This window comes from Arachis ipaensis, chromosome B7 (assembly GCF_059453495.1).
Source record: "Arachis ipaensis isolate K30076 ecotype BB chromosome B7, ASM5945349v1, whole genome shotgun sequence".
Lineage (NCBI taxonomy): Eukaryota > Viridiplantae > Streptophyta > Magnoliopsida > Fabales > Fabaceae > Arachis > Arachis ipaensis.
The window spans coordinates 96,015,852-96,038,096 of NC_142442.1; the positions used below are offsets into that span (position 1 = coordinate 96,015,852).

Consider the following 22,245-nt stretch of genomic DNA (forward strand, 5'->3'; position numbering starts at 1 on the left):
TTATATATTACTCGAAATCTCTGGAAGTCAACTTTCCGTAGCCATTGAGAACGCTCTATTTAGACATCTGTAGCTCCAAAAAAGCTCTTTCGAGTACAAGGAGGTCAGATGCGGACAACATCTATAGTGCTTTCTCTGTCTCTGAATCAGACTTTTGCTAACTTTTGCTCCAGCTCCTCAATTTCAGCCAGAAAATACCTGAAATTGCATAAAAATACACAAACTCAAAGTAGAATCCAAGAATGTGAATTTAACACTAAAACCTATGAAAACTTAATAAAAAAGTAAACAAAACATGCTAAAAACTATATGAAAATGATGCCAAAAAGCATATAAAATATTCGCTCATCACAACACCAAACTTAAATTGTTGCTTGTCCCCAAGCAACTAAAAATATAGTAGGATAAAAAGAAGAGTAAGATATAATAAATCTCAGAGTTTCCAATGAAGCTCGGTTTTAATTAGATGAGTGGGACTTAGTAGCTTTTTGCTTCTGAATAGTTTTGGCATCTCACTATCCATTGAAACTCAGTAATGTTGGTCTCTTTAGGAACTTAGAATCCAGATGATATTAGTGACCCTCCTAGTTCAGTTCTTTTTTATTCCTGAACGCAACTTTCAGAGTCTTTTCCGTGACCCTAAGCACTTTATTTTCCAGTATTACCACTGGATACATAAATGCATAGACACTTTAACTGGGTGAACACCTTAGGATTGTGATTCAGGTTTGCTAGAATACCCAGATAGAGGTGTCTAGAGTTCTTACGCACACTCTTAGGATCTTTGGATCCTTTTACCCTTGCCTTTTGGTTTAAAGGGTTATTGGCTTTTTGCTCTTGCATTTTGGTTTAAAGAGCTATTGGCTTTTTCTGCTTTTTATTTATTTATTATTTTTGTTCGCATGCATATATATTAATTTTTTTCTTTTGCAACATGCTTTTTCTTTTTCTTTTTGCTGCTTTTTCTTGCTTCAAGAATTAATTTTTGGATTTTTCAAATTACCAATAATATTTCATTTTCATCATCATTCTTTCAAGAGCCACATTCTAAAATTCCAACTTTAATATGCACTGTTTATTCATACATTCAGAAAATAAAAACAATGCCACCACATCAAGATAATTGAACTATTCTTATTATAAACTTGAAATTTATGTATCTCTCAATTCTTTTTAATTAAAATTTTCTTTCAAGCAAGGTGAGAGATATATGGAACATTTTATAGCCCTAAGACATAAATGCAAATGATCATGCAACAAGAACAAGAGAACAAACAACACCACATAACAGAAAATAGAAAAATAAAAAAGAAGAGGCAATAAAGAGAACGAATCGACCTTTAATGGTGGCGGCTAGTACTTCTCCTTGAGGATCCAATGTGGTGCTTGATCTCTTCAATGTCAATGCTTTGTCTTTGTTGTTCTTCCCTCATAGCCCTTTGATCTTCTCTAATGGATCTTTGGTCTTCCCTTATTTCATTGAGGATGGTGGAATGCTCTTGATGCTCCATCCTCAACTGATCCATGTTGGAGCTTCATTCTCCTATGGAAGTATGCCATTGATCCCAATAGCTTTAAGGAGGAAAATGCATCCCTTGAGGCATCTCAGGGATCTCATGCTGAGGCGGCTGTACAAGCTCATGTGCATGCTCTCTAGTTTGCTCCATCCTCTTCTTAGTGATGGGCTTGTCCTCCCCAATGGAGATGTCTCCCTCTATGACAATTCTAGGTAAATTGCATAGATGACAGATGAGGTGTGGGAATGCCAACCTTGTATTGGTGGAAGGCTTCTCAACTATCTTGTATAATTCTTGAGGGATCACCTCGTGTACTTCCACCTCACTTCCAATCATGATGCAATGGATCATGATGGCTCTTTTAATAGTCACTTCTGACCGATTGCTAGTAGGGATGATAGAGTGTTGGATGAATTCCAACCATCCTCTAGCTATGGGCTTGAGGTCAAGCCTTCTTAGTTGAATGGGCTTGCCTTGGGAATCCCTTTTCCACTGTGGTCCTTCTACACAGATGTATGAGAGCACTTGATCTAGTCTCTGATCAAAGTTGACTCTCCTAGTGTAAGGATGTGGGTCTCCTTGCATCAAAGGTAAGTTGAACGCCAATCTACACTTTCCAGGCTGAAATCTAAGATTCTCTCTCGGACCATGGTGCTCTAATTCTTTGGATTTGGGTTCACACTAGTGTCATGATTTTTAGTAACCCATGCATTAGCATAGAACTCTTGCACCATTAAAATCCTAACATCTTGAATGGGATTGGTTAGGACTTCCCTACCTCTTCTCCGGATCTCTTTGGATTTCGGGATACTCGTTCTTCTTGAGCCTGAAAAGGACTTCAGGGATCACCTTCTCTGCCACTACTTCATAGAAGTGGTCTTGGTGGGCTTTGGTGATGAATTTCTCCATCTCCCAAGATTTAGAGGTGGTGGCTATGATAAACCCCAATTTTGTGGTTTATATTGTGCCTATTTTGGGGGATTTTATCACCTTTTCCTACATTTATTCAATAAAATAGCATGGTTTTGTAATTCTCCCTTAATTTATGCTTAAGTGTAAAAAATATTCCTTTTAGGCCCTTAAATTGGTGATTTTAATTCACTTTAATTTTATTCGATGCCCTGATATGTTTGTTGAGTGATTTCAGGTTCATAAGGCAAGTATTGGATGGAAGAAGTGAAGAGAAGAGCATGCAAAGTGGAGAAATCATGAAGAAATGAGCTTTTGGAGAATTGAGGGCCACGTGCACCCGTCATGTATGTGTACGCGTGCATTGGAGATTTTCAGTCCACGCGCACGCGTCACTCACGCGTATGCGTGAGTAAAGGTTTTTGCCAGCGACGCGCACGCGTCACCCACGCGTACGCGTGACGCTTGGCACGTGACCCACTTAAAGTGAAATCGTTGGGGGCGATTTCTGAGCTGCGCAGGCCCAAATCCAACTAGTTTCTGAGGGTATTTGATGCAGAATTGAAGATTGAGCAAGGGGGAGCACTTAGTTAGTCAACATGAGCCTTTAGTTAGTTTTCTAGAGAGAGAAGCTCCCTCTTCTCTCTAGAATTAGGTGAGGATTAGGTTAATTTCTCTTAGATCTAGATTCAATTACTTGATTTCATCTTGTTTCCTTTATGATTTCTTGTTCTTATACTTTCATTCTCTTAGTTGTGATGTTAATTTCCCTTTTATGCCTTTTCTATGTTAATGAACTCTTGTTGGATTTGGATCTCATTTAGTACAATTTAATGTTTGATGTTCTTTTATTGTTGATTTGAGCATTGATCTTAGTTTCTTGCAATTGGTAGTTGTTAGATTTTATTCTTCCTTGCAATTTATTGTGCTTTCTTTTTACGCCTTCCAAGTGTTCGACAAAATGCTTGGAAGGATGTTAGAGTAAATTTTGAGCATTCTTGGCTTGGGAAGAGAAATTGGGTGATCTTGAGTCATTAAGACCCAACTCATGTTGGTGATCTAGAGTTGTTGGTTAATATTATTTCCAATAACTCTAATCTCTTGCTAATTTAATTAGTGAGTTGATTAGGATGTTGGATTGAGATTAACTAGTCTTGTTTGACTTTCTCTGATGGAAGATAACTTACACTTTCTTCCAACTTTGGAGATGACGAAATAGGATAAATTCTTGTTTATTATTGTTATTAGTGACTAGGATGGAAAGCCTTTGATCTTAATCCTTGCCATGAATGTCTCCCTTTATTAATTGTTTTCTTTAGTGTCCGCTTTACTTTTCTTGTCATTTATATTTCTTGCCCTTTTCATCAATCAAACCCCTTGTTCTTTATAGCCAATAATTGACCACTTCATTGCAATTCCTTGTGAGATGACCCGAGGTTTAAATACTTCGGTTAATTTTCATTGGGGTTTGTACATGTGACAACCAAAATTTTTGATGTGAGAATTATTTTTTGGTTTAGAGCTATGCTTACAACGAAGTTGTTATTTCTGTAAGAGAAATTCTAGACCGACACGACAATTTCATCACTATCAAAATGGCGCCGTTGTCGGGGAGTTGCAATAGTGTTATATTACTGGCTATTGTGAATATTGTGAATATGTTTGCCTTTTGCTTATTTGTTAGTTTTTGTTAGCTTTAGGACTTTATTGCTTCTTCTTGTTAGCTTTTGTTTTTTTTTTATATTTGCTATTACGAATTCTCACCCCTTTGGCTATGAGTTTGGCTCAAATTATGTTGTAGGGAATGGAAGCTACAATGATAGCATGCATCAAGGATGGAACAATCAAAGGTGGAGGGAGCCTCAAAGGATTGATCACCCTTTGATGAGCGGATAATTTATACGCTTTTTGGCATTGTTTTTAGTATGTTTCAGTATGATTTAGTTAGTTTTTAGTATATTTTTATTTGTTTTTAATTAAAAATCACATTTCTGGACTTTACTATGAGTTTGTGTGTTTTTCTGTGATTTCAGGTATTTTCTGGCTGAAATTGAGGGACTTGAGCAAAAATCAGATTCAGAGGTTGAAGAAGGACTGCTGATGCTGTTGGATTCTGACCTCCCTACACTCAAAATGAATTTTCTGGAGCTACAGAACTCCAAATGGTGCTCTTCCGTTGGAAAGTAGACATCCAGGGCTTTCCAGCAATATATAATAGTCAATACTTTGAATAAGGATTGACGACGTAAACTGGCGTTCAACACCAGTTCCAAGCTGTAGTCTGGCGTCCAGCGCCAGAAACAAGTTGCAAAGTGGAGTTCAACGCCAGAAACACGTTACAAACTGGCGTTCAACTCCAAGAATGACCTCTCCACGTGTAAACATCAAGCTCAGCCCAAGCACACACCAAGTGGGCCCCGGAAGTGGATTTCTACGTCATTTACTCAATTCTGTAGACCCTAGTAACTAGTTTAGTATAAATAGGACTTTTTACTATTGTATTTACATCTTATGATTTTTCGTTCAACTTTGGATCATATTGATCACGTTTGGGGGCTGGCCATTCGGCCATGCCTGAACCTTCATCACTTATGTATTTTCAACGGTAGAGTTTCTGCACTCCATAGATTAAGGTGTGGAGCTCTGCTGTTCCTCATGATTTAATGCAAAGTACTACTGTTTTTCTATTCAATTCAACTTATTCCGCTTCTAAGATATCCATTCGCACCCAAGAACATGATGAATGTGATGATTATGTGACGCTCATCATCATTCTCACTTATGAACGTGTGCCTGACAAACACTTCCGTTCTACATGCAAACAAGCTAGAATGAGTATCTCTTAGATATCTAATACAAAGGACCAAGTTCGAGATATTAGAATCTTCGTGGTATAAGTTAGAACCCATGGATGGCCATTCCTGAGATCCAGAAAGTCTAAACCTTGTCTGTGGTATTCCGAGTAGGATCTGGGAAGGGATGGCTGTGACGAGCTTCAAACTCGCGAGTGCTGGAAGTAGTGACAGACACAAAAGGAAGGTGAATCCTATTCCAGTATGATCGAGAACCTCCAGATGATTAGCCGTGCCGTGACAGAGCATTTGGACCTTTTTCACAGAAAGGATGGGATGTAGCCATTGACAACGGTGATGCCTTACAGAAAGCTTGCCATGGAAAGGAGTAGGAATGATTGGATGAAGACAACAGGAAAGCAGAGGTTCAGAGGAACGAAAACATCTCTATACGCTTATCTGAAATTCTCACCAATGATCTACATAAGTATTTCTATCTTTATTTTCTGTTTATTTATTATTATTATTTGAAAACTCCATAACCATTTGATATCCTCCTGACTGAGATTTACAAGATGACCATAGCTTGCTTCATACCAACAATCTCCGTGGGATCGACCCTTACTCACATAAGGTTTTATTACTTGGACGACCCAGTGCACTTGCTGGTTAGTTGTATCGAAGTTGTGAATGAAAAACGATTTATTAGGACATGCGTACTGAGTTTTTGGCGCCGTTGACTAAGATCACAATTTCATGCACCATGTTTTTGGCGCCGTTGCTGGGGATTGTTCGAGTTTGGACAATTGATGGTTCATCTTGTTGCTCAGATTAGGCAATTTTTTTTTTGTTTTATTTTCAAAAAAAAAAAATTGTTTTCAAAAATCTTTCAAAAATTTTTTTCTTTTCCTTTTGTTTTCGAAAATTATTTTAAAATTTTTAAGAATGAATTCTAAAGTTTCAAATTGGTATGCTGAAGTTTGGCTGGCCATCGAGCTTTAGACTAACCTGGTATAATTCCTGGAATCTTGATTCAGGACTTTGAATTCATTGCTTCCTTTTCCCTATGTGTTTTCAAAAAAATAAAAATATACAAAAATCCAAAAAAAATTAATAAAATCATAAAAATAAAAAATATTTTGTGTTTCTTGTTTGAGTCTTGAGTCAATTTTTAAGTTTGGTATCAATTGCATTTTTTCTAAAAATTTATGCATTTTTCGAAAATTCATGAATTTATAGTGTTCTTCATGATCTTCAAGTTGCTCTTGGTAAGTCTTCTTGTTTGATCTTCATATTTTCTTGTTTTGTGTCTTTTCTTGTTTTTCATATGCATTTTTAACTTGTTAGTGTCTAAGCATTAAAGATTTCTAAGTTTGGTGTCTTGCATGTTTTCTTTGCATCAAAAACTTTTCAAAAATATGTTCTTGATGTTCATCATGATCTTCAAAGTGTTCTTAGTGTTCATCTTGACATTCATAGTGTTCTTGCACGCATCATGTGTTTTGATTCATAATTTTCATGTTGTGAGTCATTTTTTATGTTTTTCTCTCTCATCATTAAAAATTCAAAAATAAAAAAATATCTTTCCCTTTTTCACTCATAAATTTTTGAAAATTTGAGTTGACTTTTTCAAAACTTTTTAAAATTTAGCTGTTTCTTATAAGTCAAATCAAATTTTCAATTTAAAAATTCTATCTTTTCCAAATCTTTTTCAAAAATCAAATCTTTTTCATTTTTCTTTCATAATTTTTGAAAATTCCAAAATGATTTTCAAAAATCTTTTTCTTATGTTTATTTCATATTTTCGAAAATAATACCAACATTTAATATGATTGATTCAAAAATATCAAGTGTTACTTGCCTATTAAGAAAGGTTCAATCTTTAAATTTTAAAATCATATCTTTTTAGTTTTTTGTTAGTCAAGTAATCAACTTTAGTTTTCAAAATAAAATCTTTTTAATTTTCTTTTCAAATCTTTTTCAAATTCAATTTCAAAATCTTTTCTAACTTCTTATCTTTTTAAAAATTGATTTTCAAATCTTATCTTTTTGTTTCAATCATATCTTTTAAAATTTCAATCATATCTTTTTCAAAAACAAATTTCAAAACTTTTTCAATCAATTTTATCTTTTTTTTCAATCATATCTTTTTCAAAACTACCTAACTAATCATCTCTCTCTTATTTTCGAAAATTCCCTCTCTCCTTTTTCAAAATTCCTTTTTAATTAACTAATTGTTTTAATTTTAATTTAATTTCAACTTTAATTTTCGAAATCTAACTTCCAATTTTAATTTTTATTAAATTTCAAAATTCTCTCTCTCATCTCCTTCTATTTATTTATTCATCTACTAACACTTCTCTTCCATCCAAAAATTCGAACACCACCTCCCTCTCTGTGTTCGAGTTTTCCCTCTTCTCTTCTTTACATTACATTCTTTTCTTCTTCTACTCACACGAAGGAATCTCTATACTGTGACATAGAGGATTCCATATTTTCTTTGTTATTCCCTTCTTTATCATATGAGCAGGAGCAAGGACAAGAACATTCTTGTTGAAGCAGATCCTGAACCTGAAAGGACTCTGAAAAGGAATCTAAGAGAAGTTAAAATACAACAATCCAGAGACAACCTTACAGGAATTTTTGAACAAGAAGAGGAGATGGCAGCCGAAAATAATAATAATGCAAGGAGGATGCTTGGTGACTTTACTGCACCTAATTCCAATTTACATGGAAGAAGCATCTCCATTCCTGCTATTGGAGCAAACAATTTTGAGCTTAAACCTCAATTAGTTTCTCTGATGCAACAGAACTGCAAGTTTCATGGACTTCCATCTGAAGATCCTTTTCAGTTCTTGACTGAATTCTTGTAGATCTGTGATACTGTTAAGACCAATGGGGTTGATCCCGAGGTCTACAGGCTTATGCTTTTCCCGTTTGTTGTAAGAGACAGAGCCAAAGTGTGGTTGGACTCTCAACCCAAAGATAGCCTGAACTCTTGGGATAAGCTGGTCACGACTTTCTTGGCCAAGTTCTTTCCTCCTCAAAAGCTTAGTAAGCTTAGAGTGGATGTCCAAACCTTCAGACAGAAAGAAGGTGAATCCCTCTATGAAGCTTGGGAAAGATACAAGCAACTGACCAAAAAGTGTCCTTCTAACATGCTTTCAGAATGGACCATCTTGGATATATTCAATGATGGTCTGTCTGAATTAGCTAAGATGTCATTGGATACTTCTGCAGGTGGATCTATTCACCTAAAGAAAATGCCTGCAGAAGCTCAAGAACTCATTGACATGGTTGCTAATAACCAGTTCATGTACACTTCTGAGAGGAATCCTATGAGTAATAGGACACCTCAGAAGAAGGGAGTTCTTGAAATTGATACTCTGAATGCCATATTGGCTCAGAACAAAATATTGACTCAGCAAGTCAATATGATTTCTCAGAGTCTGAATGGAATGCAAGCTGCATCCAACAGTACTCAAGAGGCATCTTCTGAAGAAGAGGCTTATGATCCTGAGAACCCTGTAATAGCAGAGGTAAATTACATGGGTGAACCCTATGGGAACACCTATAACCCCTCATGGAGAAATCACCCAAATTTATCATGGAAGGATAAAAAAAAGCCTCAACAAGGCTTTAATAATGGTGGAAGAAACAGGTTTAACAATAGTAAACCTTTTCCATCATCCACTCAGCAACAGACAGAGAATTCTGAGCAGAATCCATCTAGCTTAGCAAATTTAGTCTTTGATCTATCTAAGGCCACTCTGAGTTTCATGAATGAAACAAGGTCATCCATTAGAAACTTGGAGGCACAAGTGGGCCAGCTGAGTGAGAAGATCACTGAAACCCCTCCTAGTACTCTCCCAAGCAATACAGAAGAGAATCCAAAGAGAGATTGCAAGGCCATTGATATAACCATCGTGGCCGAATTCAAGGAGGAAGGGGAGGACATGAATCCCAAGGAGGAAGACCTCCTGGGACGTCCAGTGATCAACAAGGAGTTTCCCTTTGAGGAACCAAAAGAATCTGAGGCTCATCTAGAGACCATAGAGATTCCATTAAACCTCCTTATGCCCTTCATGATCTCTGATGAGTATTCTTCTTCTGAAGAGAATGAGGATGTTACTGAAGAGCAAGTTGCCAAGTACCTTGGTGCAATCATGAAGCTGAATCCCAAACTATTTGGTAATAAGACTTGGGAAGATGAACCTCCCTTGCTCATCAATGAACTGAGTGATCTGGATCAACTGACATTGCCTTAGCAGAAACAGGATCCTGGAAAGTTCCTAATACCTTGTACCATAGGCACTATGACCTTTGAGAAGGCTCTATGTAACCTGGGGTCAGGAATAAACCTCATGCCACTCTCTGTAATGGAGAAACTGGGAATCTTTGAGGTACAAGCTGCTAGAATCTCATTAGAGATGGCAGACAATTCCAGAAAACAGGCTTATGGACAAGTAGAGGACATGTTAGTAAAGGTTGAAGGCCTTCACATCCCTGCTGATTTCATAATCCTAGATACTGGGAAGGATGAGGATGAATCCATCATCCTTGGAAGACCCTTCCTAGCCACAACAAGAGTTGTGATTGATGTGGACAGAGGGGAATTGATCCTTCAACTAAATGAGGACAACCTTGTGTTTAAAACTCAAGGATCTCTCTCTATAACCAAGGAGATGAAGCATGAAAAGCTTCTCTCACTGCAGAGTCAACCAGAGCCCCCACAGTCAAATTCTAAGTTTGGTGTTGGGAGGCCACAACCAAACTCTAAGTTTGGTGTTGAACTCCCATATCCAAACTCTAAGTTTGGTGTTGGGAAGTCTCAACAATGCTCTGAATATCAGTGAGGCTCCATGAGAGCTCACTGTCAAGCTATTGACATTAAAGAAGCACTTGTTGGGAGGCAACCTAATTTTTATTTATCTATCTAATTTTATTTTCATTCTTATTATTCTTTCATGTTTTATTAGGTTCATGATCATGTGGAGTCACAAGATAAATAGAAAAATTAGAAACAGAATCAAAAACAGCAGAAGAAAAATCACACCCTGGAGGAAGGGCTTGCTGGCGTTTAAACACCAGTAAGGAGCATCTGGCTGGCGTTCAATGCCAGAACAGAGCATGGATTTGGCGTTGAATGCCAGAAACAAGCAGCATCCTGGCGTTCAGATGCCAGGAATACACACTGAGGAAAGCTGGCGCTGAACGCTAGAAACAAGCATAGAACTGGCATTCAACGCCAGAATTGCATGCAAAGGCATTTTACATGCCTCAATGGTGCAGGGATGTAAATCCTTGACACCTCAGGGTCTGTGGACCCCACAGGATCATCTCAGCATCTGTGGACCTCACAGGATCCCCACCTACCTCCACTCATACTCTCCCCTCTTCTCATTCATCCTCTCTTCCCAATAAACACCTTTCCCCAAAACCCTTCACCAATCACCTCAATCTCTCTCTTCCCTATTACCCATTCACCACTCACATCCATCCACTCTTCCCCATAAACCTACCTCATAAACCTCACCTACCTTCAAAATTCAAAATCACTTTCCCACCCAAACCCACCCTATATGGCCGAACCTTAACCCCTCTCCCTCCACTATATAAACCTTTCCATTCTTCTTCATTCTCACACCACACAACCCTCTCATCCCCTTCTTGGCCGAAACACAACCCTCTCTTCCTCTCTTCCATATCTTCTTCTTCTTCTTCCTTTCTTTCTTCTCTTGCTCGAGGGCGAGCAATATTCTAAGTTTGGTGTGGTAAAAGCATAAGCTTTTTTTTTCCATTACCATTGATGGCACCTAAGACCGGAGAATCCTCTCGAAAAGGGAAAAGGAAGACAAAAGCTTCCACCTCTGAGTCATGGGAGATGGAAAGATTCATCTCCAAAGCCCATCAAGACCACTTCTATGATGTTCAGGCCAAGAAGAAGGTGATCCCCGAGGTCCCTTTCAAACTCAAGAAAAATGAGTATCTGAAGATCCGACATGAGATCCAAAGAAGAGGTTGGGAAGTTCTAACAAACCCCATCCAACAAGTCAGAATTCTAATGGTTCAAGAGTTCTATGCTAATGCATGGATCACTAGGAACCAAGATCGAAGTAAGAACCCGAACCCAAAGAATTATCTCACCATGGTTCGAGGGAAATACTTAGATTTTAGTCCGGAAAATGTGAGGTTGGCGTTCAACTTGCCAATGATGGAAGAGAACGCACGCCCCTACACAAGAAGAGTCAACTTTGATCAAAGGTTGGACCAAGTCCTCATGGACATATATGTGGAAGGAGCTCAATGGAAGATTGACTCAAAAGGCAAACCGGTTCAACTGAGAAGACTGGACCTTAAGCCTGTAGCTAGAGGATGGTTGGAGTTCATTCAACGCTCAATCATTCCCACTACTAACCGGTCTGAAGTTACAATAGACCGGGCCATCATGATCCATAGCATCATGATTGGGGAGGAAGTGGAGGTTCATGAGATTATACCTCAAGAACTATACAAGGTGGCTGACAAGTCCTCCACTACGGAAAGGTTAGCCTTTTCTCACCTCATTTGCCACCTATGCAATTTGGCTGGGATTGACATAGAGGGAGATATCCTCGTTGAAGAGGACAAGCCCATCATTAAGAAAAGGATGGAGCAAACAAGAGAGCCTATTCATGGATCTCAAGAGACGCATGAAGAAGCTCGTCACCAAGAAATCCCTGAGATGCCTCAAGGGATGCACTTTCCTCCACAGAATTTTTGGGAGCAAATCAACACCTCCCTAGGAGAATTAAGTTCCAACATGGGACAACTAAGGGTGGAACATCAAGAGCACTCCATCATCCTTCATGAAATTAAAGAAGATCAAAAAGCAATGAGGGAGGAGCAACAAAGACAAGGAAGACACATAGAAGAGCTCAAGGACATTATTAGTTTCTCAAGAAGGAAATGCCACCATCACTAAGGTGGACTCATTCCTTGTTCTCAAATTTTCTGTTTTTTGTTTTCTTTATGTTAAGTGCTTATCTATGTTAGTGTCTTATTACATGATCATTAGTATTTAGTAACTTTGTCTTAAAGTTATGAATGTCCTATGAATCCATCACCTCTCTTAAATGAAAAATGTTTTTAATTCAAAAGAACAAGAAGTACATGAGTTTCGAATTTATCCTTGAACTTAGTTTAATTATATTGATGTGGTGACAATACTTTTTGTTTTCTGAATGAATGCTTGAATAGTGCATATGTCTTTTGAAGTTGTTGTTTAAGAATGTTAAATATGTTGGCTCTTGAAAGAATGATGAAAATGAGAAATGTTATTTGATAATCTAAAAAATCATAAAAATGATTCTTGAAGCAAGAAAAAAGAAGTGAATACAAAAAGCTTGCAGAAAAAAAAAAGAAAAAAATGGCGAAAAAAAAAGAGAAAAAGAAAAAGCAAGCAGAAAAAGCCAAAAGCTCTTAAAACCAAAAGGCAAGAGCAAAAATCTAATAACCCTTAAAACCAAAAGGCAAGGGTAAATAAAAAGGATCCCAAGGCTTTGAGCATCAGTGGATAGGAGGGTCTAAATGAATAAAATCCTGGCCTAAGCGGCTAAACCAAGCTGTCCCTAACCATGTGCTTGTGGCGTGAAGGTGTCAAGTGAAAACTTGAGACTGAGCGGTTAAAGTCAAGGTCCAAAGTAAAAGAAGAGTGTGCTTAAGAACCCTGGACACCTCTAATTGGGGACTTTAGCAAAGCTGAGTCACAATCTGAAAAGGTTCACCCAATTATGTGTCTGTGGTATTTGTGTATCCGGTGGTAATACTGGAAAACAAAGTGCTTAAGGCCACGGCCAAGACTCATAAAGTAGCTGTGTTCAAGAATCAACATACTGAACTAGGAGAATCAATAACACCATCTGAACTCTGAGTTCCTATAGATGCCAATCATTCTGAACTTCAATGGATAAAGTGAGATGCCAAAACTATTCAAGTGGCAAAAAGCTACAAGTCCCGCGCATCTGATTGGAGCTATGTTTCATTGATATTTTGGAATTTATAGTATATTCTCTTCTTTTTATCCTATTTGATTTTTAGTTGCTTGGGGACAAGAAACAATTTAAGTTTGGTGTTGTGATGAGCGGATAATTTATACACTTTTTGGCATTGTTTTTAGTATATTTTCAGTATGATTTAGTTAGTTTTTAGTATATTTTTATTAGTTTTTAATTAAAAATCACATTTTTGGACTTTACTATGAGTTTGTGTGTTTTTTTATGATTTCAAGTATTTTCTGGCTGAAATTGAGGGACTTGAGCAAAAATCAGATTCAGAGGTTGAAGAAGGACTGCTGATGCTGTTGGATTCTGACCTTCCTGCACTCAAAGTGCATTTTCTGGAGCTACAAAACTACAAATGGCGCACTTTCAATTGCGTTAGAAAGTAGACATCCAGGGCTTTCCAGAAATATATAATAGTCAATACTTTGAATAAGTATTGATGACGTAAATTGGCGTTCAACGCCAGTTCCATGCTGCAGTCTGGCGTCCAGCGCCAGAAACAAGTTGCAAAGTGGAGTTCAACGCCAGAAACACGTTACAAACTGGCGTTCAACTCCAAGAATGACCTCTCCACGTGTAAACATCAAGCTCAGCCCAAGCACACACCAAGTGGGCCCCAGAAGTGGATTTCTACATTATTTACTCAATTCTGTAAACCCTAGTAACTAGTTTAGTATAAATAGGACTTTTTACTATTGTATTTACATCTTATGATTTTTAGTTCAACTTTGGATCATATTGATCACGTTTGAGGGCTGGCCATTCGGCCATGCCTGAACCTTCATCACTTATGTATTTTCAACGGTAGAGTTTCTGCACTCCATAGATTAAGGTGTGGAGCTCTGCTGTTCATCATGATTTAATGCAAGGTACTACTGTTTTTCTATTCAATTCAACTTATTCCGCTTCTAAGATATCCATTTGCACCCAATAACATGATGAATGTGATGATTATGTGACGCTCATCATCATTCTCACTTATGAACGCGTGCTTGACAAACACTTCCGTTCTACATGCAAACAAGCTAGAATGAGTATCTCTTAGATATCTAATACAAAGGACCGAGTCCGAGATATTAGAATCTTCGTGGTATAAGTTAAAACCCATGGATGGCCATTTCTGAGATCTTGAAAGTCTAAACCTTGTCTGTGGTATTCCGAGTAGGATCTGGGAAGGGATGGCTGTGACGAGCTTCAAACTCGCGAGTGCTGGGCGTAGTGACAGACGCAAAAGGAAGGTGAATCCTATTCCAGTATGATCGAGAACCTCCAGATGATTAGTCGTGCCGTGACAGAGCATTTGGACCTTTTTCACAGAGAGGATGGGATGTAGCCATTGACAACGGTGATGCCTTACAGAAAGCTTGCCATGGAAAGGAGTAGGAATGATTGGATGAAGACAGCACGAAAGCAGAGGTTCAGAGGAACGAAAATATCTCTATACGCTTATCTGAAATTCTCACCAATGATCTACATAAGTATTTCTATCTTTATTTTCTGTTTATTTATTATTATTATTCGAAAACTCCATAACCATTTGATATCCGCCTGACTGAGATTTACAGTATGACCATAGCTTGCTTCATACCAACAATCTCCATGGGATCGACCCTTACTCACGTAAGGTTTTATTACTTGGATGACCCAGTGCACTTGCTGGTTAGTTGTATCGAAGTTGTGAATGAAAAACGATTTATTAAGACGTGCGTACTGAGTTTTTGGCGCCGTTGCCTGAGATCACAATTTCGTGCACCACCCTTCTTGGCAACAACCTCCTCCGATCTTTTATAGGTATAATTCCACTCCTAATACATATCAATCTAATAGATGCGGTGACCCTCATTGTGGTTGTCAATGACCTCCACCACATGCCTATGAACCACCCTTTCAACATGGTTTTGAACCACCTTACTCACAAGCCCCCATACCACCAAACACCTCCATCTGACCCTAATCCTCATCCACCATACCAACCATCTTATGAGCCATATACACCATCTCCATGCCCTTACCCATATGAACCACCTTCCAACTACAACGCCTTTCCCTCAAACAATGAACCCTATCTTCCACCACCGCCCCCCGATGAAGCCCTCATGCTAGAACTAAGAGACCTTGACTCTCATATGCAAAGGCAACAAGAGTGGATGGAAAAGGAGTTTAAGTAGCTAGAAGCCAAGATGGCTATCATGGCGGAAGCCATTAGCAACATATACTCATCCTGCCTAAGCTTATGTGAAGAGAGCACTCCCATTGTTGAGTGTGGAGAAGCAATCAAGGAGCACAGTGAGGAAGTGAGTTTGGAGCTTCAAGGTGAAGAAGAGAATTGAAGCAAGGAGTGCAACAAGAGGAGAGGGTAGAGATGATTGAAAAGAGAGTAGTGGTTGAAAACCTAGGAGATGTTAGAGGTCCATGGGAATATAGCATTAGAGAGCCCTCTTCCAAGAAGCTTGATATTGATGTTGAGGAGTGTGTACAACCTCCAAGGCATATCATGGTTGAAGATTTTGAAGAGGTTGATCAAGAGATGGATTCAATTATTGATGAATTCTTATCTACAATTGAATCCTCCCCCATTGGGCTTGAAATTGAGGTCAAAGAAGAAGATGCACAACCTCTCATGCCCTTGGTGAGCACTGAAGAAGAGATTGAATTGGAAGAAAGCCACCAAGAGGAAGAGGTTGAAGTTGAAGAAAGTTGTAAAGAGGTGGAGATAGTCAAGGAAGAGCACAAGGGAGTGAAGATTGCAAGATCATTGGGACTACCCCTTCCTAAGTCACCATCCTACACAACATTCAAGTGGGTAAAATTCTTATCCTTAAGATTTACCTTCTCACTTGAATATGGTTTGATTGAAAATGATGGTCAACTTAGAGCTCTTTGTGGAGTTAAGAGTAAGGGAGAGTTGTGTAGTGGTTGGAAATATCACTCTAAGTTCATGATGGTTGCATGCTCAAAGTTGAATAGCAATGGGTGGTGTAGAACCAAATTGCATGGGTCTAGGAGAATGTTTAGATGCTTAATTGAGAATTCAAAAGCCTTGTCACCCAAATTTAACTATGGTAGTCAACAAAAAGATGGGTGCATGAACAAGGGTTGGGACCCCAGAATCCATTTCAACAATCAAAACTCTTGGGGCCCTGTCATCTACCTAAGCTTATTTGAAGGCCTTGTGCGCCTAATTTGGGATCCCGGTGGACGTTGGAGATGCAAACATTGGTGGGGATTCAAGGATGAATTCAAGCATAAACCACCATAGCAAGGACCCCCACCAAATGTCCAACCTAAGGACTTAAACTAAAAGTGCTAGGTGGGAGACACCCCACCATGGTAAAATATTTCCTTTTTCTCTTTTGTAAGTATTGGTAAAATTAGCTTGATTTCATGTTTTTATTGATTTGTTGAGTTTAGTTGGTAGTTTAGTATGTTGAAAAAGGTTTTATGGTGTTTTGGTAGTTGTTTGGAGGTTTGGAAAGCTTGGTTTGGTGCAAAAACATGAAAAATTTTGAAAATAACAGTGCACCAATCCACGCGTACGCGTGACACAAGCGTTTTCAAACATCCACGCGCACGCGTCATGCACGCGTATGCGTGGATTGCATATTTTCACCCCCAAGCCATCTTCTCGAGAGTTGTGCGAGCAGCGCGCGAACACTGTGCAAAACGCGCAGGCCAAATCACGCATACGCGTACGTCACACGTACGCGTCGCTCTCTAAATAACCCATCGACGCGCGCGTGTGATTTACGCGTACGTGTCGTACCCATTTCACCACTCCATGCACACACGTGGGTTGCTCTTCTTTCACACACTTCTTTTCGCATCTTCTTTCCATTTCTTTCCTTCTTCTCTCTTCTCCACTTTTCTTTCCACCCTTCAAACATCATCCAACACTACCAAACACCATGTAACACCATTTCTTCTAGTTAGTTAGTTAGTTTAATTTTTGTTTAATTTTTGTTTTCCATTATAAGTGTTGGATTACTAATCTTGTTTACTGTTTACTGCTGCTGATTGCTAATGGGATGTTATATTAATATCAATTTTGTTTATATTCGTTGTTGGATTCTTGTTGAGGTTATAATTGGTTACTTGGTTTGGAACTTTTCATGCTTAATATTTGTGAATACCACGTACATGTTACATTACCTTCATGCATCATAACTCTTTGAATTGCATGTTTTGGCCACCATGCATTCATCATCTATTGTTAGGCAATTGTACATTATCGATGCATTGTTTCTTTAGTGTTACTTATTCATGATTGAGCCTTATTTACCTCACCTATTTCATGCATTGAGATTGAGGAATTGTGAAATTGGAACGAAAGCTTACCTAAGTGACATATTTTTGAGCTCTCTAAGCTTTGTGGACCATGTTTGCTATGTGATTGATTTTCACTTTTATATTCTCTGTCTTAAGTTCCATAGCATCCATGTGCTCCACTTCTATGTCACTTAGGTATTGCAAATAAACTTAATATGTGTCATCGTTTGATGTGTAAGTTTTGCATTCCACCTTGTTCATTAAAGTTACCTTGCACATCAATCAATGTCCATCCATTATCCAATTCATAATTGCTTGACTTTGCTTGAATGCTTTCATGCTTCTTTATTGCTTGTTGGGTTGTCTTAATCTACAAGTTTAAAAGCATCTCAAACACACTAGAATGAGTGAAGTGTATACTTTCTTTTGTGTAATTGTGACATATCTCTCTATGATAGTGTGTATGTTCTAAAGGGCGCCTAATTTAGAATTCATACACCTATTTTTCACTAATGTCACACTAATTCACTCACTTCATTCTAGTGACTTACCTCATTCTAACAATTCACGCTTCCTTGCTTTTGTATGTTCTTATCTTACGGTGTTATTTTCTATTTTTCATGTCCAATGCACCATAAAAGCAAAAATAGAAGTGGGAAGAAAGAACATGCAGCAACCGGTTGATCCGCCATCTGAGGGTGGCAATTTAGAGAGTCTCCGTACCCCCTTGCTCATCTTTGAGTGCACCGAAGACGGTGCAAACTTTTAAGTGTGGGGAGGTCGTCCGACCAGTTAGTGCCTTTGGGTGGCAAGTTCTAATCCCAACACTTTTGCATCTCATTTTAGGTCTTTTTAGGATTTTAGTTGCATTTTCTTATTTTGCATCTATATATAATAAGCTTAGTCAAATTAATGAGATTTTTTCAAGCATTTTATCTATAGGGCACCCAATTGATTGGGAAAATTTTTTTTAGAACTTGTTTGAATTACATGTTGTGGAACATGTTTTGAGCTGAGAATAGAAGCATGTGAGACTTGAGCCAAATTGTGTGGTTACATCATATAACCACTTATTTTTATTCTTGTGTGCATTATTCTCTTCCTATGATTGTAAGCCTTGATTTGTTTGATTCTTTATGTCCATTATTTTGTGTATACACTCATTTATACGATTGAGGCCATTGTTTCAAATAGCTCACTTACCCAAATAGCCTATCTTTTATCTTCTATTGCTAACCAACTTTGAACCTATATTAAACCCATTTGTTCTTAATTTTAGCACATTACAAGCCTAAAGCGAAAAATAATAAATGTCCTTAATTTGGATCTTTGATTAGCTTAGGCTAGTGAGAGTGTTTATCATTTGATTTTGGGAGAGTTGGGAACATTGGGTAGAGATAAAAGTATATTTTGTATTTATGTTGAAAATCTTGGGAATTGGGTACATACTCATGTATTGATCATTGGTGTACGAAATTGTGATCATCAACAATGGCGCCAAAGGACTTGGAGCTCTTAAACGTGAATCACACTTTGTCACAATTCCGCACAACAAACCAGTAAGTGCACTGGGTCGTCCAAGTAATACCTTACGTGAGTAAGGATCGATCCCACGGAGACTGTCGGCTTGAAGCAAGCTATGGTCACCTTGTAAATCTCAGTCAGGCTAATTCAGATGGTGATAGAGAATTGATAATTAAAAGATAAATAGAACATAAAATAAAGATAGAGATACTTATGTAATTCTTTGGTTGGAATTTCAGATAAGCATATGAAGATGCTTTGTTCCTCCTGAACCTCTGCTTTCCTATTGCCTTCTTCCAATCATTCATACTCCTTTCCATGGCAAGCTTTATGTTGGGCATCACCGTTGTCAATGGCTACTTCCCATCCTCTCAGTGAAAATGTTCCAAATGCGCTGTCACCGCACGGCTAATCATCTGTCGGTTCTCGATCATGTTGGAATAGGATCCATTGATCCTTTTGTGTCTGTCACACGCCCAACAATCGCGAGTTTGAAGCTCGTCACAGTCATCCCTTCCCAGATCCTACTCAGAATACCACAAACAAGGTTTAGACGTTCCGGATCTCAGGAATGGCCGCCAATAATTCTAGCCTATACCACGAAGGTTCCAATCTTAGATTAGAAACCCAAGAGATACACATTCAAGCTTGTTTGCATGTAGAACGGAAGTGGTTTTCAGTCACACGTTCATAGGTGAGAATGGTGATGAGTGTCACATAATCATCACATTCATCATGTTATTGGGTGCGAATGAATATCTTGAAGAAGAAATAGACTTGAGTTGAATAGAAAAACAATAGTAATTGTATTAATTCATGAAGAACAGCAGAGCTCCACACCTTAATCTATGGTGTGTAGAAACTCCACCGTTGAAAATACATAAGAACAAGGTCTAGGCATGGCCGAATGGCCAGCCTCCATGATTCCAGGATGATCAAAAGATGAAAAATACAATAGCAAAAGGTCCTATTTATAGATAACTAGTAGCCTAGGGTTTACTGAAATCAGTAATTAATGCAGAAATCTTCTTCCGGGCCCACTTGGTGTGTGCTTGGGCTGAGGGTTGAAGCTTCCATGTGTAGAGACTTTTCTTGGAGTTAAACGCCAGCTTTTGTGCCAGTTTGGGCGTTTAACTCCAGCTTTTGTGCTAGTTCCGGCGTTAAACACCAGAATTCTTGAGCTGACTTGGAACGCCTGTTTGGGCCATCAAATCTCGGGCAAAGTATGAACTATTATATATTTCTGGAAAGCCCATGATGTCTAATTTCTAACGCAATTGAGAGCGCCCCAATTGGGCTTCTGTAGCTCCAGAAAATTCACTTTGAGTGCAGGGAGGTCAGAATCCAACAGCATCTGCAGTCCTTTTTCAGCCTCTGAATCAGATTTTTGCTCAGGTCCCTCAATTTCAGCCAGAAAATACCTGAAATCACAGAAAAACACACAAACTCATAGTAAAGTCCAGAATTGTGATTTTTAATTAAAAACTAATAAAAATATAATAAAAACTAATTAAAATATACCAAAAACATACTAAAAACAATGCCAAAAAGCGTATAAATTATCCGCTCATCACAACACCAAACTTAAATTGTTGCTTGTCCCCAAGCAACTGAAAATCAAATAGGATAAAAAGAAGAGAATATACAATGAATTCCAAAAACATCTATGAAGATCAGTATTAATTAGATGAGCGGGGCTTTTAGCTTTTTGCTTCTGAACAGTTTTGGCATCTCACTTTATTCCTTGAAGTTCAGAATGATTGGCATCTATAGGAACTCAGAATCCAGATAGTGTTATTGATTCTCCTAGTTAAGTATGTTGATTCTTGAACACAGCTACTTTATGAGTCTTGGCCCTGGCCCTAAGCACTTTGTTTTCCAGTATTACCACCGGATACATAAATGCCACAGACGCATAACTGGGTGAACCTTTTCAGATTGTGACTCAGCTTTGCTAGAGTCCCCAATTAGAGGTGTCCAGGGTTCTTAAGCACACTCTTCTTTTTGCTTTGGACCTCGACTTTAACCGCTCAGTCTCAAGTTTTCACTTGACACCTTCACGCCACAAGCACATGGTTAGGGACAGCTTGGTTTAGCCACTTAGGCCTGGATTTTATTCCTGTGGGCCCTCCTATCCACTGATGCTCAAAGCCTTGGATCCTTTTTATCACCCTTGCCTTTTGGTTTAAAGGGGTATTGGCTTTCTCTGCTTGCTTTTCTTTTTTTCTTTTCTTTTTTATTTTTTTTATTTTTTATTTTTTTATTTTTTCGCCTCTTTTTTTTTTTCTTTTTTTTCTGCAAGCTTTTCATTGCTTTTTCTTACTTCAAGAATCAATTTTATGATGTTTCAGATCATCAGATAACATTTCTCCTTTTTCCCATCAGTCTTTCAAGAGCCAACAATTTTAACATTCATAAACAATCAAATTCGAAAATATGCACTGTTCAAGCATTCATTCAGAAAAACAATAGTATTGCCACCACATCAAAATAACTAAACTATTTTAAAATTTGAAATTCATGCACTTCTTTTTCTTTTTCAATTAAAAATATTTTTCATTTAAGAAAGGTGATGGATTCATTTTCATAGCTTTAAGGCATAGACACTTAGACACTAATGATCATGTAATAAAGACACAAACATAAATAAACATAAAGCACAATTTTCGAAAAAAAAAACAGAAAATAAAGAACAAGGAAATTAAAGAACGTGTCCACCTTAGTGATGGTGGCTTGTTCTTCCTCTTGAAGATCTTATGGAGTGCTTGAGCTCCTCAATATCTCTTCCTTGCCTTTGTTGTTCCTCTCTTATGGTTCTTTGGTCTTCTCTAATTTCATGGAGGAGGATGGAATGCTCTTGGTGCTCCACCCTTAGTTGTCCCATGTTGGAACTTAATTCTCCTAGGGAGGTGTTGATTTGCTCCCAATAGTTTTGTGGAGGAAAATGCATCCCTTGAGGCATCTCAGGGACTTCATGATAAGGAGTTTCCTCATGCTCTTGTCCATGAGTGGGATCTCTTATTTGCTCCATCCTTTTCTTAGTGATGGGCTTGTCCTCATCAATGAGGATGTCTTCCTCTATGTCAATTCCAGCTAAATTGCAGAGGGGACAAATAAGATGAGGGAAGGCTAACCTTGCCAGAGTAGAGGACTTGTCCGCTACCTTGTAGAGTTCTTGGGATATAACCTCATGAA

At 38.2% G+C, this 22,245-nt stretch overlaps 1 non-coding gene across 1 annotated transcript; it reads right to left on the reverse strand.

Moving 5' to 3' along the window:
• Positions 1-8,274: 8,274 nt before the first annotated feature.
• Positions 8,275-8,382, reverse strand: LOC148553435 (small nucleolar RNA R71). Its single transcript, XR_015893490.1, has one exon. It is a non-coding gene; the product is annotated as a small nucleolar RNA R71 (small nucleolar RNA).
• Positions 8,383-22,245: the final 13,863 nt, after the last annotated feature.